Source organism: Bombina bombina, chromosome 1 (assembly GCF_027579735.1).
Source record: "Bombina bombina isolate aBomBom1 chromosome 1, aBomBom1.pri, whole genome shotgun sequence".
In the NCBI taxonomy this organism is placed as follows: Eukaryota; Metazoa; Chordata; class Amphibia; order Anura; family Bombinatoridae; genus Bombina; species Bombina bombina.
In genome coordinates, this window is record NC_069499.1 from 194,015,554 (window position 1) to 194,043,224 (window position 27,671).

The 27,671-nt window shown below is 41.5% G+C and overlaps 1 protein-coding gene across 1 annotated transcript in view; it reads right to left on the reverse strand.

Annotated features, from left to right (window-relative positions):
• SNAP23 (synaptosome associated protein 23) overlaps positions 1–27,671 on the reverse strand; it is a 189,475-nt gene that overhangs the window by 74,345 nt on the left and 87,459 nt on the right. The window lies entirely within an intron of this gene.

The following is a 27,671-nucleotide window of genomic DNA, read 5'->3' on the forward strand; positions in this document are numbered from 1 at the left end:
CAGTAAGGAACAATCATGGTATGCAACAAACTTACTTTTCTTGGTAACAGGTTTATAGAAAACAAGGTATCCACAAATTAAACTGATAAGTGTTTTTTTTATGTATTTACCGCTTCTTAATTTGCACTTGACCTAAAGGTTTTCTCTGGTTTCGAGCAGCATAGTCTGAATCACTGATTTACCCAAAAATGGCTATAGGTGCTTTAACATGTCTTACACAACCGCTATCTTAAAAGGAACAGTCTAATCCAGAATTGTTATTGCTTAAAAAGATAGATAACCCCTTTATTACCCATTCCTCACTTTTGTATAACCAACACGGTTATATTATTATACTTGATACCTTGTAACTAAGCCTCTGCAGAATGTTCTCTTATTTCAGTTCTTTTGACAGACTTGCATTTTAGACAATCAGTGCTGATTTATAAATAACTCCATGGGAGTGAGCACAATGTTACCCATATGGCACACATGAACCAGCGCCATCTAGCTGTGAAAAACTGTAAGAATGCACTGAGATAAGATGTGGTCTTCAAGGGCTTAGAAATTAACATATGAGCCTACCTAGGTTTAGATGTCAACAAAGAATACCAAGAGAACAAAGCAGATTTGATGGGCTCTGACATGGACATTCTAGATCATTGAATCAGTTCTGTTCAACTTCAGCTTTCTGGCAACAGTTTTGAACAGACATATTTTGAAATCTAAAGCTATTTAAACTTTTGCCATCCTGACCAAAGTAATTTTGTTACAGTAAGTGAAGCTTTGGGTGATAAGCTGTGTAGGATTTGTGCCAAGCATATCTTCTGGAATTGAGGTCAAAAGTGCTGCCTTTGGTGTCAGGCTAGATGACATTTTACTATATTGTATAGGGAAATTGAATATGCCTCCATTCAAAACGAACAGTGTATTGATGTTTATTTGTAGGAAACATCTTTTTTTCAAGTCAGCTTTGGATTTTCTCTACTATGCTCCTGCAATCCAATAGCCATTCAAATAGGCTAAACCTCTTTACGTAGGATATATACAGTACTGTGCAAAAAGTCTTAGGCCACCATTAGATTTGTTGTTTCAGCAATGGTGTAATAACCATATATAATTATTTCTCAGTCTCTTTATTAGAATACAACCAGAAAAAAACAGGATATTTGAATGCAGTATTAAAAAACAAAAAAACAAAACAGATTCTATAGGCTAAAGTAGCAAGTATTTAGTGTATTTAGTGTTACCTCCCCTTACACTTGAGCAATAGCAGGAACTTGTGAACTTCGTAAACCTAAATGGAATGGGACCCTAATTAATGTCATTGCCAACACCTGTATTAGTCCTACTATTTCATGTCAAAATGACTGCTGTGAAAAAGGTCTATTTCACCAGCTTTGTGCAAGACATGCTTGAGCATTACATACACATGTGGTATGAGTTTAATTCATTGGAAGCTTGCTAACAAGACCAACTTTCAATCACATCATTCTCTTCAAAATGCCAAAGATCACAGAATTTGACAGACAAAAATCATACTTTTTGCATCAGCAAGGCCACTCTCAAAGGGAAATCAGCAAACTGGATACTCAAGATGTTGTATTCAAGCTGTTATAAAGAAAAACAAATGTGGTTTAAACACAGTACAACTGCTGTGTTAACCAAAGGAATAACAGAGGTGCGCCAAAATAAACAATCACATATGATAATAATAATTTTTTGAGGTGCCAGTATCAGTGTTATTATATTCTATAAAATACCATAGAAAAAATATTTATCAAATAGTCATAATATATAAATGATTTCCAACAGGATAGGAGGAGATAGAAAGACTTAAAAACATAGAAAAAGTCCCTCTAGTAGATATTCAAACCAATATAGGCAATGTAGATACAAAGTTCATCAATCCGATGATGAGCAGCTCTCTCCAAGTTGTGTGTAAAGATAGAATATGTCCTGAAAGACAAAAGGAAAAAAGAGGCGCACCAAGAGCGCCTCTTTTTTCCTTTTGTCTTTCAGGACATATTCTGTTATAAAGAAATTTGAATAATCAGGAGAAGTCAAGGACAAAAAAAAGGACTGAAAGGCACAGAAAACTTTAAATATGATGAGAAGTTTCTCAGAGTTTCTTCTTTGAGAGACCTGAAGAATTCCAGCAAGGACCTGGCTCAGCATATGGCAGCTTCATCAGGATAACCAAGTTGAACCTTCTACAGTCTGAAGAAGCTTGATCAGGAATGGTCTTTGTGGAATGGTAGCAGCTCAGAAACCACTTTTTCGGAAGGGGGACAGGGTGAAAAGGCTAAGATATGCTAAAGCTCAGAAAGATAAGAATGAAGATCAGTGGAAAAGAGTATTATGGATTGACTTAAAATTTTTGGGTCCAATCGTCAATGTGTAAAACAAAGAGTTGGAGAAAGATGGAAGAATGAGTGCTTGCAGCCTTTAGTAAAACATAGTGGAGAATCTGTTCTGTTTTGGGGCTGCATTTCTGCAAGTGGTGTTGGCGATATTATCAGAATTGATGGGATCATGAATGCTGAAAAGTACAGACAGGTTTTAATTCATCTTGCCATTCCGTTCTGAAAAAACATGATTGGGAATGGTTGTATTTTCAGCATGATAACTAGCCCAAGCACACTGCTAATGCAGTGAAATTATATTTGGAGATAAAAAAACTGATAAAACACTGACAGACACCTCCACAGAGACCAGACCTGAATATTATAGAGGCAGTATGGGATAACATATATATATATATATATGTATGTTATCTGGTGTATTCGAAAAGGCTTGGAATTTAATAAACTGCATTAATAGGGAAAAAAGAAACCTAGAAGCACATGACAAGCTTTGAAATTAAAAAATGCTAAAAAACTAAATTTATGCTTACCTGATAAATTTATTTCTCTTGTGGTGTATCCAGTCCACGGGTTCATCCATTACTTGTGGGATATTCTCCTTCCCAACAGGAAGCTGCAAGAGGACACCCACAGCAGAGCTGTCTATATAGCTCCTCCCCTAACTGCCACCCCCAGTCATTCGACCGAAGACAAGCAAGAAAAAAAGGAGAAACTATAGGATGCAGTGGTGACTGTAGTTTAAAAATAAAAAACACCTGCCTTAAAATGACAGGGCAGGCCATGGACTGGATACACCACAAGAGAAATAAATTTATCAGGTAAGCATAAATTTTGTTTTCTCTTATAAAGATGTATCCAGTCCACGGGTTCATCCATTACTTGTGGGATACCAATACCAAAGCTTTAGGACACGGATGAAGGGAGGGACAAGGCAGGAACTTAAACGGAAGGCACCACTGCCTGTAAGACCTTTCTCCCAAAAATAGCCTCCGAAGAAGCAAAAGTATCAAATTTATAGAATTTCGAAAAGGTATGAAGCGAAGACCAAGTCGCCGCCTTACAAATCTGTTCAACAGAGGCCTCATGTTTAAAAGCCCACAAGGAAGCTACTGCTCTAGTAGAATGAGCTGTAATTCTTTGAGGAGGCTGCTGGCCAGCAGTCTCATAAGCTAAGCGTATTATACTTCTTAGCCAAAAAGAAAGAGAAGTTGCCGAAGCCTTTTGGCCTCTCCTCTGTCCAGAGTAGACAACAAACAAAGCAGATGTTTGACGAAAATCCTTCCTAGCTTGTAAATAAAACTTTAAAGCACGAACCACATCAAGATTGTGTAATAGACGTTCCTTCTTTGAAGAAGGATTAGGACATAGTGAAGGAACAGCAATCTCCTGATTGATATTCTTATTAGATACCATCTTAGGAAGAAACCCAGGTTTGGTACGTAACACTACCTTATCTGCATGGAAAATCAGATAAGGGGAATTACATTGTAAAGCAGACAACTCCGAAACTCTTCGAGCCGAGGAGCTAGCTACTAAAAACAGAACTTTCCAAGATAAAAGCTTAATATCTATGGAATGCAAAGGTTCAAACGGAACCCATTGAAGAACTTTAAGAACTAAATTTAAACTCCATGGTGGAGCAAAAGGTTTAAACACAGGCTTGATTCTAACTAAAGCCTGACAAAACGCCTGAACGTCTGGAACCTCAACCAGTTTGTGCAAAAGAATAGACAGAGCAGAAATCTGTCCCTTTAAGGAACTAGCTGACAATCCCTTCTCCAATCCTTCTTGGAGAAAAGATAATATCCTAGGAATCCTGACCTTACTCCATGAGTAACCCTTGGATTCACACCAGTGAAGATATTTACACCATATCTTATGATAGATCTTCCTGGTGACAGGCTTTCGAGCCTAAATTAAGGTATCAATGACCGACTCGGAAAAACCACGCTTTGATAGAATCAAGCGTTCAATCTCCAAGCAGTCAGACGTAGAGAAATTAGATTTGGATGTTTGAAGAGACCTTGAAGTAGAAGGCCCTGCCTTAGCGGCAGAGTCCATGGTGGAAAAGATGACATGTCCACCAGATCTGCATACCAAGTCCTATCAAGATCACTGAAGCTCTCTCCTACTTGATCTTGGCAATCAGACGAGGGAGCAGAGGAAACGGTAGAAACACATAAGCCAGGCTGAAGGACCAGGGCGCTGCTAGAGCATCTATCAGCACTGCCTTGGGATCCCTGGACCTGTAACAAGGAAGCTTGGCATTCTGACGAGACGCCATGAGATCCAGTTCTGGTTTGCCCCATAGTTGAATCAACTGGGCAAATACCTCCGGATGGAGCTCCCACTCCCCCGGATGAAAAGTCTGCCGACTTAGAAAATCCGCCTCCCAGTTCTCTACTCCTGGGATATGGATAGCTGAGAGATGGCAAGAGTGAACCTCTGCCCATAGAATTATCTTTGAAACCTCCAACATTGCCAGGGGGCTCCTTGTTCCTCCCTGATGGTTGATATAGGCTACAGTCGTGATGTTGTCCGACTGAAATCTGATGAACCTGACCGCAGCTAGCTGAGGCCAAGCCTGAAGAGCATTGAATATCGCTCTTAGTTCCAGAATGTTTATCGGAAGGAGGGCCTCCTCCTGAGTCCATGAACCCTGAGCCTTCAGGGAGTTCCAGACTGCACCTCAGCCCAGAAGGCTGGCATCTATCGTTACTATAGTCCATTCTGGCCTGCGGAAACTCATTCCCTTGGACAGATGGACCCAAGATAGCCACCAGAGAAGAGAATCCCTGGTCTCTTGATCCAGATTTAGTAGAGGGGACAAATATGTGTAATCCCCATTCCACTGATTGAGCATGCAAAGTTGCAGTGGTCTGAGATGTAGGCGGGCAAACGGAACTATGTCCATTGACGCTACCATTAATCCGATTACCTCCATACACTGAGCCACTGGCGGATGGGAAGTGGAATAAAGAGCACGGCAGGAAGTTAGAAGTTTTGACAACCTGACCTCTGTCAGATAAATCTTAATTTCTACTGAGTTTATCAGAGTTCCTAGGAAGGAAACTCTTGTGAGAGGGGAGAGAGAACTCTTTCCTTCGTTCACCTTCCACCCGTGAGACCTCAGGAATGCCAGAACAATGTCCGTATGGGACCTAGCGATTTGAAAAGTCGACGCCTGTATCAGGATGTCGTCTAGGTAAGGGGCCACTGCTATACCCCGCGGCCTAAGAACCGCCAGAAGGGACCCTAGAACCTTCGTAAAGATTCTTGGTGCCGTGGCTAACCCGAAGAGAAGAGCCACAAACTGGTAATGCCTGTCTAGGAAGGCGAACCTGAGAAACTGATGATGATCCCTGTGTATCGGAATGTGTAGATAAGCATCCTTTAAATCCACGGTAGTCATATATTGACTCTCCTGGATCATAGGTAGGATGGTTCGAATAGTCTCCATCTTGAAGCATGGGAGCCTGAGAAATTTGTTTAGGATCTTGAGATCCAAGATTGGTCTGAAAGTTCCCTCTTTCTTGGGAACTATAAACAGATTTGAATAGAAGCCCTGCCCCCGTTCATCCTTTGGAACTGGGTGGATCACTCCCATAACTAGTAGGTCTTGAACGCAATGTAAGAATGCCTCTCTCTTTATCTGGTTTGCAGATAATTGTGAGAGATTAAATCTCCCCTTTGGAGATGAAGCTTTGAAATCCAGAAGATATCCCTGGGAAACAATCTCCAGAGCCCAGGGATCCTCGACATCTCTTGCCCAAGCCTGGGTGAAGAGAGAAAGTCTGCCCCCCACTAGATCCGGTCCTGGATCGGGGGCTACTCCTTCATGCTGTCTTAGAGGCAGCAGCAGGCTGGTCAGGTCTCCAGACTGGCTTGGACTGGGCAAAATTTCCCTCTTGTTTTGTAGAAGAGGAAGATGAAGCTGCGCCACTCTTGAAGTTTCGAAAAGGAACGAAAATTAGTCTGTTTGGTCTTAACTTGTTGGACCTTAACTTGTTGGACCTATCCTGGGGAAGGGCGTGGCCTTTTCCTCCAGTAATATAAAAAATGATCTCCTTCAGTCCAGGCCCAAATAGGGTCTGCCCTTTGAAGGGGATATTGAGAAGTTTAGACTTTGAAGTGACATCAGCTGACCAGGATTTAAGCCATAGCGCCCTACGCGCCTGAATGGCAAAACCTGAATTTTTAGCCGTTAGCTTGGTTAAATGAAAAACGGCGTCAGAAATAAATGAATTGGCTAACTTAAGAGCTTTAAGCCTGTCAAGGATATCATCCAACGGGGTTTCTACCTGTAGAGCCTCCTCCAGAGACTCGAACCAGAAAGCCGCTGCAGCAGTGACTGGGGCAATGCATGCAAGAGGCTGGAGAATAAAACCTTGTTGTATAAAGATTTTCTTAAGGAAACCCTCTAATTTTTTATCCATAGGATCTAGGAAAGCACAACTGTCCTCGACAGGAATAGTTGTACGCTTAGCTAGGGTAGAGACTGCTCCCTCCACCTTAGGGACCGTCTGCCACGAGTCCCGTGTAGCGGCATTTATAGGAAACATCTTTTTAAAAGCAGGAGGGGGAGAGAAGGTACACCTGGTCTATCCCATTCCTTAGTAATAATTTCTGAAAACCTCTTAGGGATTGGAAAAACGTCAGTGTAAACAGGCACTGCAAAGTATTTGTCCATTTTACACAATTTCTCTGGAACTACAATGGTGTCACAGTCATCCAGAGTCACTAAAACCTCCCTGAGCAACACGCGGAGGTGTTCAAGCTTAAATTTAAATGCTGTCATTTCAGAGTCAGACTGAAGTAACGCCTTCCCTGAATCAGAGAAGTCACCCACAGCTAGAAGTTCTCCTGCTTCAACATCTGCACATTGTGAGGGTATATCAGACATAGCTACTAAAGCGTCAGAGAGCTCTGTATTTGTTCTAGCCCCAGAGCTGTTTCGCTTTCCTTGTAACCCTGGCAGTTTGGACAATACCTCTGTGAGGGTATGATTCATAACTGCCGCCATGTCTTATAAGGTAAACGCATTGGACGCGCTAGATGTACTTGGCGTCCCTTGAGCGGGAGTTAAAGGTTCTGACACGTGGGGAGAGCTAGATGGCATAACCTCCCTTTTGTCAGTCTCAGAAACCTCAGGTGATAAATCTTTAAAAGCCATAATATGATCTTTATAACTTATAGAAAGGTCAGTGCATTTGGTACACATTCTAAGAGGGGGTTCCACAATGGCTTCTAAACATAATGAACAAGGAGTTTCCTCTATGTCAGACATGTTTAACAGACTAGTAATGAGACCAGCAAGCTTGGAAAACACTTTAATAAATGTGAAAAAAGCAATAATATAAAAACGGTACTGTGCCTTTAAGAGAAAAAAACTACCACAAACTGCAAAACAGTGATAAAAAGTAGTAAGCTCTACGAAATTTTTACAGTGTGTATAAGGGACTAAAGCAGCATTGCACCCACTTGCAAATGGATGATTAACCCCTCAGGCCCAAAAACGAATTAGAAAAACATTAAATCTGCTAACAAACAGTCAAACACACTGCCACAGCTGTGCTGTGGCTCCTACCTGCCCTTAAAAACGATTTTTGCAGGAACAAAACCCTCTATAGAGGTCCTATAAGCCAGAGGACTCCTTCAGGGAAGCTCAATGTCTCAGACTGAAAATCACTCGGCACATTTAGAGCTTGAAAATAGGCCCCTCCCTACCATGCACTCAAAGTCAGAGGGCCTTAAAAAAGTACTCCTAGGAGTAATCTAACAAGCCATGTGGAAAACTAGGCCCCAAATAAAGATTTATCACCCTCAGAGAAAAAACATTTTTATTTTTATAAATCATGCAAACGTTTTTACACTAAGTAATATAAGTATTAACATGAATATTACCCTTATTTGCAAGCATGATCCCAGTTGTTGTTAAATCACTGTATCAGGCTTACCTTAAATATACCAGGCACTGTCAGCATTTTCTAGACCTTATCTCTCTAGAAAAAAATATACTGAACATACCTCAAAGCAGGCAATCTGCAGACCGTCCCCCCAACTGAAGTTTTCTTTCCATACTCTTCAGTTATGTGTGAGAACAGCAATGGACCTTAGTTACAAACCGCTAAGATCATCAAACCTCCAGGCAGAAGTCTTCTTAGAATTTCTGCCTGAGAGTAAAAACAGTACAACGCCGGTACCGTTTAAAAATAAACTTTTGATTGAAGGTAAAAACTACACTAAGTCACCACATCTCTCTTGATACTTCCTTTCTTGTCGAGAGCTGCAAGAGAATGACTGGGGGTGGCAGTTAGGGGAGGAGCTATATAGACAGCTCTGCTGTGGGTGTCCTCTTGCAGCTTCCTGTTGGGAAGGAGAATATCCTACAAGTAATGGATGAACCCATGGACTGGATACACCTTTAAGAGAAACACTATTTATATTGTTAATAATAATAATAACAGAATTTATGTTTACCTGATAAATTTCTTTCTCCTACGGTGTATCCGGTCCACGGCTTCATCCTTACTTGTGGGATATTCTCAATCCCTACAGGAAGTGGCAAAGAGCACACAGCAGAGCTGTCCATATAGCTCCCCTCAGGCTCCTCCCCCCCAGTCATTCGACCGATGGTTAGGAGAAAAAGGAGAACCATAGGGTGCAGTGGTGACTGTAGTTTACAAAAATAAATTTAAACCTGACTAAAATGCCAGGGCGGGCCGTGGACCGGATACACCGTAGGAGAAAGAAATTTATCAGGTAAACATAAATTCTGTTTTCTCCTACATTGGTGTATCCGGTCCACGGATTCATCCTTACTTGTGGGAACCAATACCAAAGCTTTAGGACACGGATGAAGGGAGGGAACAAGTCAGGTAACCTAAACGGAAGGCACCACTGCTTGTAAAACCTTCCTCCCAAAAATAGCCTGAGAAGAAGCAAAAGTATCGAATTTGTAAAATTTGGCAAATGTATGCAGAGAAGACCAAGTCGCTGCCTTACAGATCTGTTCAACAGAAGCCTCATTCTTGAAAGCCCATGTGGAAGCCACAGCTCTAGTAGAGTGAGCTGTAATTCGTTCAGGGGGCTGCCTTCCAGCAGTCTCATAAGCCAACCGAATGATGCTTTTCAGCCAGAAGGACAGAGAGGTCGCAGTCGCCTTTTGACCTCTCCTCTTGCCAGAATAGACGACAAACAAGGACGATGTTTGTCTGAAGTCTTTAGTTGCTTTTAGATAGAACTTTAAAGCACGAACCACATCAAGATTGAGCAACAGACGTTCCTTGTTAGAAACTGGATTAGGACCCAGAGAAGGAACAACTATCTCCTGGTTAATATTCTTATTGTAAACCACTTTTGGAAGAAAACCAGGTTTGGTACGTAAAACAACCTTATCTGCATGGACCACCAGGTAAGGTGAATTACACTGCAAAGCAGACAATTTAGAAACTCTTCTAGCAGAAGAAATAGCTACCAAAAACAAAACTTTCCAAGATAGTAACTTGATATCTATGGAATGTAGAGGTTCAAACGGAACCCCTTGAAGAACTGAAAGAACTAAATTTAGACTCCATGGAGGAGCCACAGGTCTATAGACAGGCTTGATTCTGACTAAAGCCTGTACAAACGCCTGAACATCTGGCAATGCTGCCAGACGCTTGTGTAACAAAACAGACAGAGCGGAGATCTGTCCTTTTAAGGAACTAGCTGACAAACCTTACTCCAATCCTTCTTGGAGAAACGCTAGAATCCTTGGAATCCTAATCTTACTCCATGAGTAACCTTTGGATTCACACCAACAAAGATATTTCCTCCATATCTTATGGTAAATTTTCCTGGTGACAGGCTTTCTAGCCTGGATCAGGGTCTCTATAACTGATTCCGAAAACCCACGCTTAGCTAGAATCAAGCGTTCAATCTCCAAGCAGTCAGTTGCAGAGAAACTAGGTTTGGATGTTCGAATGGACCTTGAATTAGAAGGTCCTGCCTCAAAGGTAGCTTCCATGGTGGAACCGATGACATATTCACCAGGTCTGCATACCAAGTCCTGCGTGGCCACGCAGGAGCTATCAGAATTACCGAAGCCTTCTCCTGTTTGATCCTGGCTACTAGCCGGGGGAGAAGGGGAAACGGTGGAAAGACATAAGCTAGATTGAACGACCAAGGCGCTACTAAGGCATCTACCAATGTCGCCTTGGGATCCCTGGACCTGGACCCGTAACGTGGAACTTTGGAGTTCTGACGTGACGCCATCAGATCCAGATCTGGAATGCCCCATAGTTGGGTTAACTGGGCAAAAACCTCCGGGTGAAGTTCCCACTCCCCCGGATGGAAAGTGACGACTCAGATAATCCGCTTCCCAGTTGTCCACTCCTGGGATGTGAATTGCTGATAGATGGCAAGAGTGATCCTCTGCCCATTTGATGATTTTGGATACCTCTCTCATCGCCAGGGAACTTTTTGTTTCCCCCTGATGATTGATGTACGCCACAGTCGTCATGTTGTCCGACTGAAATCTGATGAATTTGGCCTCCGCTAGTTGAGGCCATTCCTGGAGCGCATTGAATATCGCTCTCAATTCCAAAATGTTTATCGGGAGAAGAGATTCTTCCAGAGACCATAGACCCTGAGCCTTCAGGGACTCCCAGACCGCGCCCCAGCCTAGGAGGCTGGCGTCGGTCGTGACAATGATCCACTCCGGTCTGCGGAAACTCATTCCCTGAGACAGGTGATCCAGAGACAACCACCAGAGGATTGAGTCTCTGGTTTTCTGGTCCATTTGAATCTGGGGAGACAAATCTGCATAATCCCCATTCCACTGTTTTAGCATGCACAGTTGCAATGGTCTTAAATGAATTCGAGCAAATGGAACCACGTCCATTGCTGCAACCATGAGTCCTATTACCTCCATGCACTGAGCTATGGAGGGTTGAGGAATGGATTAAATAACTCGACAAGTGTTCAGAAGTTTTAACTTCCTGACCTCTGTCAGAAAGATCTTCATTTCTACTGAGTCTATTATTGTTCCCAGGAAGGGAACCCTTGTGAACGGGGACAGAGAACTTTTTTTCTATGTTCACCTTCCACCCGTGGGACCTTAGAAAGGCTAGAACAATGTCCGTATGAGTCTTTGCTTTGTGAAAGGACGACGCTTGTATTAAAATGTCGTCTAGGTAAGGTGCTACTGCAATGCCCCTTGGCTTTAGCACCGCTAGAAGAGATCCTAGCACCTTTGTGAAAATTCTGGGAGCAGTGGCCAATCAGAAGGGAAGAGCCACAAACTGGTAATGCTTGTCCAGAAAGGCGAACCTCAGGAACTGATGGTGATCTTTGTGGATAGGAATATGCAGGTACGCATCCTTTAAGTCCACGGTAGTCATATATTGACCCTCCTGGATCATTGGTAAAATTGTCCCAATTGGTTTCCATTTTGAATGATGGAACTCTGAGGAATTTGTTTAGGATCTTTAAGTCCAGAATTGGCCTGAAAGTTCCTGATTTTTTGAGTAAAATCCCAGTCCTTGTTCTGCTGTTGGAACTGGGTGTATCACTCCCATTTTTAAAAGGTCTTCTACGCAATGTAAGAATGCCTGTCTCTTTATCTGGTCTAAAGATAAGCAAAACATGTGGAACCTTCCCCTTGGAGGAAGGTCCTTGAATTCTAGAAGATACCCCTGAGAGACAATTTCTAGTGCCCAGGGATCCGGAACATCTCTTGCCCAGGCCTGAGCAAAGAGAGAAAGTCTGCCCCCTACTAGATCCGGTCCCGGATTGGGGGCTACCCCTTCATGCTGTCTTGGTAGCAGCAGCAGGCTTTTTGGCCTGTTTACCCTTGCATTGGTTTCCATGCTGGTTTGGGCTGGGGTGCGTTACCCTCTTGCCTAGTGGCTGTAGAGGTGGAAGCCGGTCCGTTCCTGAAATTGCGAAAGGAACGAAAATTAGACTTGTTTTTAGCTTTGAAAGGTCTATCCTGTGGGAGGGCATGGCCCTTTCCCCCAGTGATATCTGAAATAATTTCCTTCAACTCTGGCCCGAATAGGGTCTTACCCTTGAAAGGAATATTAAGCAATTTTGTTTTGGACGACACATCTGCCGACCAAGATTTTAGCCAAAGCGCTCTACCCGCCACTATTGCGAAACCAGAATTTTTCGCCGCTAATTTAGCTAACTGCATAGCGGCATCTGTAATGAAAGAATTAGCCAACTTCAGGGCGTGAATTCTATCCATGACTTCATCATAAGAAGTCTCCTTCTGGAGCGAGTTTTCTAATTCCTCAAACCAAAAAGCAGCTGCAGTGGTTACAGGAATAATGCAGGAAATTGGTTGAAGAAGAAAACCTTGTTGAAAAAAAATGTTCTTAAGTAAACCTTCTAATTTTTTATCCATCGGATCTTTGAAAGCGCAACTGTCTTCTATTGGTATAGTCGTGCGCTTAGCTAGCGTTGAAACTGCCCCTCTACCTTAGGGACCGTCTGCCACGCGTCCCTTCTAGGGTCAACAATTGGGAACATTTTCTTAAATATAGGAGGGGGAACAAAAGGTACACCTGGCTTCTACCACTCCTTAGTCACGATATCCGCCACCCTCTTAGGTATCGGAAATGCATCAGTGTGTACTGGGACCTCTAAGAATTTGTCCATTTTACACAATTTTTCTGGGATCACCAAAGGATCACAATCATCAAGTGTAGCTAGGACCTCCTTAAGTAGGGCGCGGAGGTGTTCTAGCTTAAATTTAAATGCTATGGCATCAGGCTCTGCCTGCTGAGAAACTTTTCCTGTGTCAGAAATTTCTCCCTCAGACAGGCCCTCCCTCACCGCCAAGTCAGATTGATGTGAGGGCACTACAGATAAATTATCCTCTGCGTCAGCTTGCTTATTTTCTGTGTTTAAAACTGAGCAATCACGCTTCCTAGGAAAAGCTGGCAGTTTAGATAAAAATGCTGAGAGAAAATTATCCATTACTGCCGCTAACTGTTGCATAGTAAGCACAATTGGTGCGCTAGATGTACTGGGCTTCGCTTGCGCGGGCATAGCTGGTATTGACACAGAAGGAGAGGATAGCGAGCTATCTTCACTACCTTCAGCTAAAGAATCATCTTGGGCTATATTTTTAAGTGTGATTGAATGGTCCTTAAGCTGCTTGGACGCTATGGCACACTTCACACATAAATTTAATGGGGGAACCACCTTGGACTTTGAGCATACAGAACATAGGCTATCTGGAGATTCAGACATGTTTGACAGACATAAACAGAACTTCAATGCAATAAAAATTATTTTTGACAAAAACGTTACTGTCTCTTTAAATAATAAAAGTGCACACTTTATTACTAAAACATCAAAAAACCATCAAATAAAGATCAGATTTTAATGAGATTTTCACCACAGTGTCTTAATGCTTTGAAAAGATTGCACACAAATTTTCAGACCAATTAACCCCTTAATGCCCAAACCGGAGCTAATAACAGATATTAACCGGTTAACACATTACAGTACCATGCCACAGCTTCCACTGTGGCCTTTACCTTCCTTAGGGATTATTTTGGTAGGAAATAAGCCTCTCTGGAGTCCTTTTCTGAGCCTCTGGACTCCCCACGTGAAGCTGCATGAACTGCCTAGGCAAAACCACTGCGCAATTGAGGCGTGAAAATGAGGCCTCCTCCCTCTTCATTCCAGAGTGGAGGGGCCTTTCTGACTAGATTAGGTGTCTAACTAAGTGCCAGGCGCATAATAAACCCCAAAAGAGTTTTAAAGTTTGAAAAAACACCTTATTTATAGTAAAAAACATGCTAAAAAGCAATCGATTAAGCCCACAATTAGTGTCAACCAGCATAGAGCCCTTAATATAAGCCATCATTTTATACAGAGTCTAAGAAAAATGGCTTACCTATCCCAGAGGGAATTTCTGACAGTCTTCTAGCATTACATGGTCTTGTTAGAAAAATGACTGATCATACCTGAAGCAGTTAAGCCTGCAAACTGTTCCCCCCAACTGATGTTCTCTGGTTTCAACAGTCCTGCGTGGGAACAGCCATGGATTTTAGTTACTGGTGCTAAAATCATATTCCTCTTAGCAGAAATCTTCATCACTTTCTGCTGCAGAGTAAATAGTACAAGCCGGCACTATTTTAAAATAACAAACTCTTGATAGAAGAATAAAAAACTACAACTAAACACCACATACTCTTTACCACCCCCGTGGAGATGCTACTAGTTAGAGCAGCAAAGAGAATGACTGGGGGGGCGGAGCCTGAGGGGAGCTATATGGACAGCTCTGCTGTGTGCTCTCTTTGCCACTTCCTGTAGGGATTGAGAATATCCCACAAGTAAGGATGAAGCCGTGGACCGGATACACCAATGTAGGAGAAAATAATAATAATAATACAACCAGCAAAAGATAGTTCTAACCCCAATATTTCGGTCTCAAATAGACCTCCACATACTTATGGAAAAATGTAAAAGATCTCAACTTATACAACGTCTGGCGTCTAATACATAATGATAAAAGAGACTACACTTTTTTTCCCATCCGAACAAAACCCATAGCAGATTAGATTACATATTTACAAATCAGAAAGGCCTTCCCTTTATACATAAATGTGACATTTCCCCTACATCATGGTCTGATCACTCAGCGGTTAAATTAAAATTCTCATGGCCTGAGACTCCAACAGAGCCATATGTTTGGAAATTAGATGAAACCCTTTTGAACGACCCCAACCATGTCACCAAACTCGCAGCCCTTATATCTGAATACTTTGCGCTTAACATTAACTCTATAACAGATCACTATAAGATCTGGGAAGCGCATAAATGTGTCATTCGGGGGGAACTAATAAAATTGAAAGCCCAAGTCCGGCGATATACGCGTCAGCAATATAAAGACCTCTACGAAACTTTTTCATGATTAGACCATAAACTAAAACTGAACCCGACTGACACCGCCATAGAACAAGATCAATCAGCACGAGCAGCTTTAGATACATTTTTAGACATAGAATACCAGACACTTCGTAAGAAAACGAATAGCTTATCTTATTACGAAAACAACAGGGCAAGCAAACTTTTGGCCCGTGCGTAAAAAAGGAGCGGTTCAAGTCATTTATCTATGAAATTCAGCGTCCACACCACAAATCACCAGCAGTTACAACAAAAGACATACTACATACTTTTCATGAATATTATACCGACCTTTATAATATAGCGAAAGCGCCCCCCTCTGAGGCACACCTCTTGAGTCTTTCTTCTTATATCACGGCTTGCAAGGTCCCAACAATTACACAAGATCAACTAAAAGACTTAAAACAACCAATTTCACTGCAAGAACTACAGTCAGCTATAACTTTTTTGCCCAATTGGAAAAGCCCTGGACCTGACGGCCTCTCAGCTAAATACTACAAAACCTTCTCTGCACTCATATCACCACACCTTACCTCTCTTTTTAATGAGGTCTCTGAAACTAATCCATTTCCTCCCTCAATGCTAGAAGCCCATATCTCTATACTCCCCAAACCAGGCAAACCACCAAATACACCAGCAAACTTTAGGCCGATTTCTCTACTTAATGTAGATATCAAATTAAATGCCAAAATTTTTGCGACCCGAATTAATAGACTCCTCCCCTCTATAGTTCACATTAACCAGGCAGGTTTCATACATACACGAGACACTAGGGACAACACCTCCAAAATATTAACCCATATGGAATATGCACATCGACAGAGGGTTCCCTCCGCATTCATATCAATCGATAGGCTAGATTGGCTCTTTCTAAGACGAACTCTACTCAAATTTGGTTTCGATCAGGACCTGATAGGGAAGATATTTGCACTTTATAACACACCACAAGCCAGAATTAAACTGAACGACTATTTCAGACACATTTCAAATCTCAAATGGAACCAGACAGGGCTGCCCGCTCTCTCCACTGCTCTTTGCTCTATCAATAGAAATATTAGCCTCATATGTTAGAAACAGTGTAGATATAACTGGCCATAAAATAGGCACAACTGAATATAAAAACATAATTTACGCGGATGACATATTAGTTGGCCTTACGAACCCCGAATTGTCAATCCCTACGTTAATGCAACTACTGCAAACATATGGGCTTTATTCAAATTTTAAAATAAACGTCGCAAAATCAGAACTATTAAGCATACACCTACCACTCAAGACTATACAGAACATACACCAACGATTTAATTTTAGGTGTCAGGAGAAAGCAATCAAATATCTAGGAGTATACATTTCCCCGATCACCCAAGAAATGTTAACACTGAATTATAAGGCCCTTTCAGTACAAATTAATTAATTACTTAGGGACTGGAATGATAAATTTCTATCTTGGCTAGGCAAATTAAACACAATTAAAATGATAATTTTACCCAAAATATTATATATTCTGCAGACCTTACCGATATCTCTCCCTGACCGCATGACATTCCACCTTCAAAAAATGTTAAACTCTTTCATATGGTCACACAAACGGCCGCGCATAGCAACAGCCACATTATATCGCTCTAAAGAATTAGGAGGCCTAGGAGCCCCGAACTTGCAGCAATACAGACAACCGACCGTCTTAAACCAGAGTGGTGGACTGGTGTAAGCATGCTACCAATAAAGAATGGGTTCAATTAGAACACCAGTTAACTAATGACACCACGCTAAGTGGACAATGCTGGCTTCCACCCAGTCGGAGGATCTTATTACACACAACCCCTACCGCCACGAGAGAAAACGTACAAAATGAGGGATAAGATTATAGCAAAGCATAAGCATATATCTACAATATACTCGCCCCTAACCCCACTGATAGGGAACCCTTCTTGCCCATTACAACTTAAACCACTTAGCACCAACAGTGCAGGAATTGGAGAGGCCCTACCCGTCTGCAATTTTTGTCAAGATAGGAAAGTTAAAACTCAGACGGACATCATCTCCAGTTGTGGAGATAAATTTACAAACTGGCTAACGTATTCACAGGTAATACACTTTCTTACAACACATTCTTTTAAGACATATTTAATGCGTACCCTTACCCCTATCGAAAACCTGTGCAAGACAGCGCAACCTAGCATTCTCTCTCTCACTTACAAGCAGATAGCAATAACCTACTCTAATACTTTGCCCTCCTATGTTGCTAAATGGGAGGAAGAGGTGAATGATGCCTTACCCACACAAACATGGCTAGATATCTTTCTACATATGAGCAGATCCTCCTCTTCCATATCCACATTAGAAATGAATATGAAACTGTTATGTAGATGGTACTACACCCCTGTGAGGTTGCACCAACTTTTTCCTACCACCCCGGCAATGTGCTGGAGAGGCTGCAAAGAAATAGGCACCATGTTTCATATATGGTGGCAATGCCCAATTGTTAAGAAATACTGGGAATCCATTAGAAAAGAAATCGAACAAATAATAAAAGTCCCTTTACCCTACACAATCTGGACGTATTTGTTTAACCATTTCCCTAAGATTAAATGTAAGTTCAGACTAGTATTACTAACCCTAATGGTTAATTCCGCTAAAAAATTAATACCACTAAACTGGAAAAAAACAGACCTCCCCACAGTCATGACATGGAAAGAAACAGTAACACATCACCTACAGTTAGAAAAATATCATTATGGACATACAAACCGACAGGACGATTACCACTCCATTAAATTTCTGTGGGAAGAATATTTAAATATAGAACTGACATAGCCTTGGGTGGTAGAAGAAGGCAGATAAGGTAGAATCTATATTCCTAGACCCCCTAATTTTAATATAAGCTGAAGGGTACAGTGGGTCCTCCTACCTCTTAGATTACTTAAACTTCAAAAAGGAGTGCCTCAAACCATATCAAGGTAACCATTCTTTTTCCACGGCTGGTACACTGGTATATTAATAACTTCATAATTAGATAGATTAACCATTTACATGTTCTAATATTTAATTGTTTAGTCACATATTTACTTGACTGCCTAATAGTTCAATTATGAAAATGCATAGTCATTTTTAGATTCAAATTTTACCCAGCAGACAAGGATTTTTTTTAGCGATGAAACTGTTTGATAAAGCTTTATCTTTTGTTATGTATCTTGATACAATGTCTAAGTTATGTATAACTATTGAATTGATAAAGCCAATGTATATTTTTTGAAACTTTAAATAAAAAATATAAAAATTTTTTTTTAATAATAATAATAAATGACGACTGGCACACTTCATACAAAAACAAAAACGAAGGGATGGTCTCAGCCGCCCCCTTACTGCATTTGAAAATCTATGCACACAACAAACACAACCCAAACATATTATATCAAATAATTACAAAATCCTCTTAACAGTGGTACAGCTTACCCTACTTATACGTACAAATGGGCTGAAGACCTAGACAGACAAATTAGCCACAAAGAGTGGGACAGGGTTTTCATTAGTTACAAGGAAGCCATGATATCAGCTAATATCACAAAGATGAACTTCAAACTAATGGCTAGGTGGTATTTGACCCCTGCCAGAATACGTCACATTTATAGGAAAAGCAGCGGGAGGTGCTGGCAGAGATGTGGGGAAGAATGGTGGTCATGCACAAAAATTGGAAAATGACCCCCGTATACTCATTTTCCTTGACCTACCTAAAATACGAAACAAACCTAAAAAAACCTAAATTTATGCTTACCTGATAAAATTGATTTCTTCTATGGTAAGACGAGTTCACAGATTCATCCTTTACTTGTGGGATATTATCCTCCTGCTAACAGGAAGTGGCAAAGAGCACCACAGCAGAGCTGTCTATATAGCTCCTCCCTTAGCTCCACCCCCCAGTCATTCGACCGAAGGTACAGGAAGAAAAAGGAGAAACTACAAGGTGCAGAGGCGACTGAAGTTTAAATAAAAAAAATATAATCTGTATTAAAATGACAGGGCAGGCCGTGGACTCGTCTTACCATAGAAGAAATCCATTTATCAGGTAAGCATAAATTTAGTTTTCTTCTATAAAGGTAAGACGAGTCCACGGATTCATCCTTTACTTGTGGGTTACAATACCAAAGCTACAGGACACGGATGAACGGGAGTGACAAGACAGATGGTTAAACAGAAGGCACCACTGCTTGAAGAACTTTTCTCCCAAAAATAGCCTCCGAAGAAGCAAAGGTATCAAATTTGTAAAATTTGGAAAAGGTATGAAGCGAAGACCAAGTCGCAGCCTTACAAATCTGTTCAACAGAAGCATCATTTTTAAAAGCCCATGTGGAAGCCACCGCTCTAATAGAGTGAGCTGTAATTCTTTCAGGAGGCTGCTGTCCAGCAGTCTCGTATGCCAAATGGATGATGCTTTTCAGCCAAAAGGCAAGAGAGGTAGCCGTAGCTTTTTGACCTCTACGTTTTCCAGAATAGACAACAAACAAAGAAATCTTTCGTCGCTTGCAAGTAAAACTTTAAAGCACGAACCACGTCCAAGTTGTGCAATAGACGCTCCTTCTTAGAGGAAGGATTAGGGCACAGAGAAGGAACAACAATTTCCTGATTAATATTCTTATTAGTAACAACCTTAGGAAGGAACCCAAGTTTGGTACGCAAAACCACCTTGTCAGCATGGAAAACAAGATAAGGCGAGTCGCATTGCAATGCAGATAGTTCAGAAACTCTTCGAGCCGAAGAGATAGCAACTAAAAACAGAACTTTCCAAGATAGAAGCTTAATATCTATGGAATGCATAGGTTCAAACGGAACCTCTTAAAGAACCTTAAGAACTAAATTCAAACTCCATGGCGAAGCAACAGGTTTAAACACAGGCTTGATTCTAACTAAAGCCTGACAGAACGACTGAACGTCTGGAACATCTGCCAGACGTTTGTGCAGTAGAATTGATAAAGCAGATATCTGTCCCTTTAAGGACTGATAGCCCCTTCTCCAATCCTTCTTGGAGAAAGGACAAAATCCTAGGAATCCTGATCTTACTCCATGAGTAGCCTTTGGATTTGCACCAATAAAGATATTTACGCCATATCTTATGATAAATTTTCCTGGTGACAGGCTTTCGAGCCTGAATCAAGGTATCTATGACCGACTCAGAGAACCCCCGCTTGGATAAGATCAAGAGTTCAATCTCCAAGCAGTCAGTCGCAGAAAAACTAGATTTGGATGCTGGAACGGACCTTGAATCAGAAGGTCCTGTCTCAGTGGCAGAGTCCATGGTGGAAGAGATAACATGTCCACCAGGTCTGCATACCAAGTCCTGCGTGGCCATGCAGGTGCTATCAAAATCACCAAAGCTCTCTCCTGTTTGATTCTGGCAATCAAATGAGGAAGGAGAGGAAAAGGTGGAAACACATAAGCCAGGTTGAACGACCAGGGTACTGCTAGAGCAGAGCTTTCCAAACTTTTCATGTTGGTGACACACGTTTTAAACGTACATCATTTCGCGACACAGTAATTTAGTTGTACTGGCAAACAGGAGGTTAAACTAACTTGTTTTAAGAGATACGGACACATACATAAATTATATAATAACAAAATGTATTTACAAGTAACAGTATGTATGTGCAAGAATTAAAAAATGTCAATAGCATCAATATCTACTTACTATTTTAATGGGATGTATGAGGTTGATGGGTGAACACGCTGCAAACACACTGCTGTCCCACTCACTAACTACACATGCAGTTACGAGCCGATTGAGGAGACTACACGTGCAGTCAGGAGCAAAAGCTGCCAATAGTAATAGTTTCAGTACCCGCTGAGCTGCGCCAATAGGTTAAGATGATCTGTGACCCACTAGGTATCATTCACATGTCAACCACGTGATATGCGTAGCAGGCAGGAGGAAAGTCAGAAACCAAAAAAAAATATTTTTTTAAATTCTATTTTTTTTTTTTTGCTAAAGCTGGGACACACCTACACACTGCCGCCGACACACTAATGTGTCCCGACACACAGTTTGGAAAGCACTGTGCTAGAGCATCTATCAGTACTGCCTGAGGATCCCTTGACCCGTAACGAGGAAGTTTGGCATTCTGACGAGACGCCATCAGATCCAAATCTGGTGTGCCCCATTGCTGAATCAATTGTGTAAACACCTCCAGATGGAGTTCCCACTCCCCCGGATGAAAAGTCTGACGACTTAGAAAATCCGCTTCCCAGTTCTCCACTCCTGGGATATAGATTGCCGATAGATGGCAAGAGTGAGTCTCTTCCCATTGAATTTTGGTAACCTCTATCATCGCTAGAGAACTCTTTGTTCCCCCCTGATGATTGATATTTGCTACAGTCGTGATATTGTCCGACTGGAATCTAATGAATCTGGCCGACGCCAGCTGAGGCCACGCCTGATGCGCGTTGAATATCGCTCAGTTCTAAAATATTTATCGGGAGGAGAGCCTCCTCCTGAGTCCACAATCCCTGTGCTTTCAGGGAATTACAGATTGCACCCCAGCCCAATAGGCTGGCATCCGTCATCACTATGACCCACGCTGGCCTGCGGAAACACATTCCCTTGGACAGATGATCCTGTGACAACCACCAAAGAAGAGAGTCTCTGGTCTCTTGGTCCAGATGTATCTGAGGAGATAAATCTGCATAATCCCCATTCCACTGTTTGAGCATGCAAAGTTGCAGTGGTCCGAGATGCAAGCGAACAAACGGAACTATGTCCATTGCCGCTACCATTAAGCCGATTACCTCCATACACTGAGCCACTGACGGGCGAGGAATGGAATGAAGAGCTCGGCAGATGGATAAAATTTTTGATTTCCTGACCTCCGTCTTGTGAGAGGGATAAGTGAACTCTTTTGTATGTTCACCTTCCACCCGTGAGATCATAGAAAAGCCACCACGATGTCCGTGTGAGACTTGGCTAGTTGGAAAGTTGACGCCTGGATTAAGATATCGTCCAGATAAGGCGCCACAGCTATGCCCCGCGGCCTTAGAACTGCCAGAAGGGACCCTAGCACCTTTGTGAAAATTCTGGGAGCTGTGGCCAACCCGAAGGGAAGAGCCACAAACTGGTAATGCTTGTCCAGAAAGGCGAACCTGAGGAACTGGCGATGATCTTTGTGGATAGTAATGTGTAGATACGCATCCGTTAGGTCCACGGTGGTCATATATTGACCCTCCTGGATCATTGGCAAAATAGTCCGAATGGTCTCCATCTTGAAGGATGGGACTCTGAGAAATTTGTTTAGGATCTTGAGATCCAAAATTGGTCTGAAGGTTCCCCCTTTTTGGAACCACAAACAGATTGGAGTAGAATCCTTGCCCCTGTTCTGTTTTTGGAACTGGGCAGATCACACTCATGGTATATAGGTCTTCTACACAGCGTAAGAACGCCTCTGTTTTTGTCTGGTTTACAGACAATTGAGAAAGATGGAAACTCCCCCTTGGGGGAGAATCTTTTAAATCCAGAAGATACCCCTGGGTTACTATTTCTAAAGCCCAGGAGGAGTCCTGAACGTCTCTTGCCTGAGCGAAGAGAGCAAGTCTGCCCCCTACTAGATCCGGTCCCGGATCGGGGGCTACCCCTTCATGCTGTCTTGGTGGCAGCAGCAGGCTTCTTGGCCTGTTTACCCTTGTTCAAAGTCTGGTTAGGTCTCCAGACTGACTTGGATTGAGCAAAATTCCCCTCTTGCTTTGCGGCAGGGGAAGAGGTAAAGGGACCACCTCTGAAGTTCCGTAAGGAATGAAAATTATTTTGTTTGGTCCTCATCTTATTCGTCTTATCCTGAGGAAGGGCATGGCCTTTCCCTCCAGTGATGTCTGAAATGATCTTTCAGTTCAGGCCCGAATAGGGTCTTACCCTTGAAAGGGATGGCTAAAAGCTTAGCTTTTGATGACACATCAGCAGACCAGGACTTAAGCCATAACGCTCTACGCGCTAAAATGGCAAAACCTGAATTCTTCGCCGCTAATTTAGCCAATTGAAAAGCGGCATCTGTAATGAAAGAATAAGCTAGCTTGAGAATATCATCTAATGGGGTCTCAACCTGAAGAGCCTCTTCCAGACCCTCGAACCAAAAGGACGCTGCAGTAGTTACAGAAACAATGCACGCTATAGGTTGGAGAAGAAAACCTTGGTGAACAAATATTTTCTTCAGAAGACCCTCTAATTTTTTATACATAGGATCTTTGAAAGCACAACTGTCCTTGATAGGTATAGTTGTACGCTTAGCCAGGGTAGCAATAGCTCCCTCCACCTTAGGGACCGTCTGCCACAAGTCCCGCACGGCGTCACATATGGTTAACATTTTCTTAAAAGTAGGAGGGGGAGCGAACAGAATACCTGGTCTATCCCACTCCTTAGTAACAATTTTCGAAATCCTCTTAGGGACCGGAAAAACATCAGTGTAGGCAGGAACCTCTAGGAAGCTGTCCATTTTACACAATTTCTCTGGAACTACAATAGGGTCACAATCATCCAGAGTCGCTAAAACCTCCCTGAGCAATAAGCGGAGGTGTTCTAATTTAAATTTAAAAGCCGCCATATCTGAATATGTCTGAGGGAACATATTTCCTGAATCAGAAATCTCTCCCTCAGCCAGCAAATCCCTCACTTCAGAACACTGTGAGGGTACATCGGATATGGCTAATAAAGCGTCAGAGGGCTCAGCGTTTGTTCTCACACCAGACCTACTGCGCTTCCCCTGCAGCCCAGGCAGCTTAGATAAAACCTCTGTGAGGGTAGTATTTCATAACTGCGGCCATATCTTGCAGGGTGAAAGAATTAGACACACTAGAAGTACTTGGCGTCGCTTGTGCGGGCGTTAATGGTTGTGACACTTGGGGAGAATTAGATGGCATAACCTGATTCTCTTCTGACTGAGAATCATCCTGCGACATACTTTTAGTAGCTAAAATATGTTCTTTACAATTTATTGACCTTTCGGTGCATGAGGGACACATTCTAAGTGGAGGTTCCACAATGGCTTCTAAACATATTGAACATTGACTTTCCTCAATGTCAGACATGTTGAACAGGCTAGTAATGACTACAAACAAGCATGAAAACACTTTATTTAGTGAAAAAAATAACAATCTTAAAAAACGGTACTGCGCCTTTAAGAGAAAAAAAGCATACACGTTCTGAAAAACAGCCTAAACATGCACCAAATTTTTCAAAATTTTGTATGTAGACACAATATAGGTAGTTAAGATTGCACAATTTTTTTTTTTTTTAACAATTAACCCCTTAATTTGCAAACCGGGTCGAAAATAGGCCCATATCCGGGGGAAAAAAAACCCTCAGCACCAGGGATCGAAAATGTGGCGTAAAAGCTTTGATTTGGCCCAAAACATACAACAGGGCCCTCAGGAGTTAGAGCTTGCTGATCAAACTAACTGCGCATCTGAGGCGCGAAAATAGGCCCCGCCCATCTCAATATGTCTCCACAGCCTTACAGAACTGCACCAGAGCAGTTATAACTAGCCATGTGGGTTCTGAGACCCAAAAGTTAAGCCATGTGTGCCCTTAAAAAAGCTGCCCAAAACGTTATTGCCCACAATAACGTTAAAGCACTCCCAAGTTCAAAAAACGTTTGCTCCCAAACATTTGCAATTCAGTGTCAACCATATTTGTAATTAGCCCCATATGCAAGCTAAGTAATGCCCTTCTTTTAGCTCTAGGATTACTGCTTACCCTTACCCTCCTGGGTATAATGTCAGCCTTTCTGAAATACACAGTCTCTCCAGAAAAATATGACTGAACATACCTCATTGCTACATAGCATGAAACCGTTCCTCACACTGAAGTTTACTGTACTCCTCAGCCTCTGTGGGAACAGCACTGGATCTTATTTACAAATGCTAAGATCATCATCCTCCAGGCAGCAGTCTTCATCCATCTCCTACCTGAGAGTAAATAGTACACACAGGTACCATTTAAAATAAACTCTTGCTTGAAGAAATGAAAAACTAATATTTTATCACCTCTTTCACTTTACCCTTCCTAGTACTTAGAGTAGGCAAAGAGAATGACTGGGGGGTGGAACTAATGGAGGAGCTATATAGACAGCTCTGATGTGGTGCTCTTTGCCACTTCCTGTTAGCAGGAGGATAATATCCCACAAGTAAAGGATGAATCCGTGGACTCGTCTTGCCTTTATAGAAGAAATCCTTGTTATATATTATGCTAAACAGCACCAAAGCCTCTATCCTTCGGAGATGGAAATCCACTGACGTTCCCACGCTGGAAATATGGGAGAAAAAAACAAAACAAAAAAACAGATCTCCTCACTACTCCAGATAGAAAGATATCAATACATGAAAACTGGAAAAATAGAAATTCATGAAGCAATGCTAGAAATCTGGGATCCTCCTCCTGCTAAAACTGTCCTGTCTAAAGCAATACATCAACTTGCAACACTGGAAATTTGTTCTACTAAATCATCATTCCTGAAAGCCCAAGGAGACACAGAATGAGGCGATTGAGCTTGAATACGTAAAATCAGTTACTGTTCTGCTCACAATCAAACTGTGAAGAAAAATCTTCACTATGAAACAAAAGTTTCCTTTTGAACCAGAAAGACTATAAAAAAAGTCTTTAGGAAAAATATTAACACCCAGACTGCATTCAGAGAATGCAACCACCAGTCTTTGAAAATGCAGACCAGAGCATAAGGAAAGATAACAAGTTCCTGTTTAATAGCCACTGTGGAATACTCAGAGATACACCTAGTTTTGAAAATAGCTAAAAATGGACAAAGCTGTCCAGAACAACAACAACTGGAGACCAGTAGGAGCAAAAGTTCAAAGAAAATAAATTGCAAAAAAACTTTAGAATCAAGATTAAATTCCAAGGGAAAGAAATTATGTAGAATCTTAAACCGAATACTAATAATGATAAAACCTCCACAACTTGTGGTTATTCAATTTGATAAGAACTGTCTGAATTTCTTCTGTCTCCATAGGGCCATAAAGGTAAAAATGGAAGGTGGTTTCTTCCCACGTACTAATAATTTTAATGGGATAATTTTACTCCAATGGACACCAAATCCAGAATATAAGTTTTCCCATTCTCTGGTCTTCTAAAGACAGAAGGCAAGAAAAAAAAGGAAGATCACAACATAGTGCAAGTATGGATTAGCATTGACTTTTAAAAATCACTCATATCGGCAGGAAACGAAACCCTGGCTCAAGCAGATGGAAATAAATCTATATCGCCACTAACCTATACATGAGATAACCAGTCTATCTGGCTAAATTTGAGGTAAAAGATATGTCAAGACAGGACCCATCACGGTCCAAACCTAAATCATCCTATAAGGATGGGTCTGAAAAACAATACTTATAAGAGATATTACCATATTACCAATCCATATAAGAGATAATAACCTGTAACATAGGAGGAACAATAGGTTCCTTACAAAGTAGTATACACCGAAGAAATAAACCAAACCTTCGGTCTTAAGAGCATATTGAGAAATGTTATACAGTTAGAGTAGAATACCTTTAAATTGCAATACAGATGTTGAACAGTTAACAGTTGCAAGATAGGCTACCAGCAGGTACTGCGTCAAACTAGTACTGCAATCTAGGTTTGAAACCAATACTAGGGTATACCGTAGAGCAACACTAAAGTATTTAAAACGGCTACTGCAGTATTCATTAAAAACTGTAATACAAGTGAGAAACAGCTGCTGTGGTACACGACACTGAATGTAAACAGTTACTGCTGTAGGCCATAAAACGAATACGAAATATACCGTAGTATACATTAAAAAAAAAAAAAAAAAAAAACTAATACAGGTATTAAACAGTTACTTTGGTATACATCTGAACCATAATGTAGGTATGAAAGCGAACTGTACTCAAAGTAAAAGCAACAGACATTAAACTGCAATACTGGTTGGAAAACTAGGTACTGTGATGGACCACAGAACTATAAAGCAGGCATTAACTAGCTACTGAGATATTACAGTATAACTGTAAACAGGAGTAAACAGTGACTGCTAAATACCATAGAACTGTAATACTGAACTTAAACAGTAACTGCCGTATACATGAAGACTGTAATACAGGACTTAAAGAATTACTATAGCATCCAACAGAACTATCATACATGTTATTGAACAGAAGCTGTGATAGAGAAGAACTGTACATAAAAGCGAGTAGTGCAATAATACACACAGAATACCACAAAAATAATCAGGATAAAATTGTTCCTTGTATAACAGGATAGAGAGTCAAATACCCTTAAATCACTCAGTAATATGGGAAAACACCCCAAAACACCAAAAAAAAAAAAAAAAAAAAAAAAAGACATCCAGCAAAGTTAGCTTTGAAAGTCAGCCTGGAGCATTATAAGTTATTAAATATTAGGAAATGCTCAAAAGT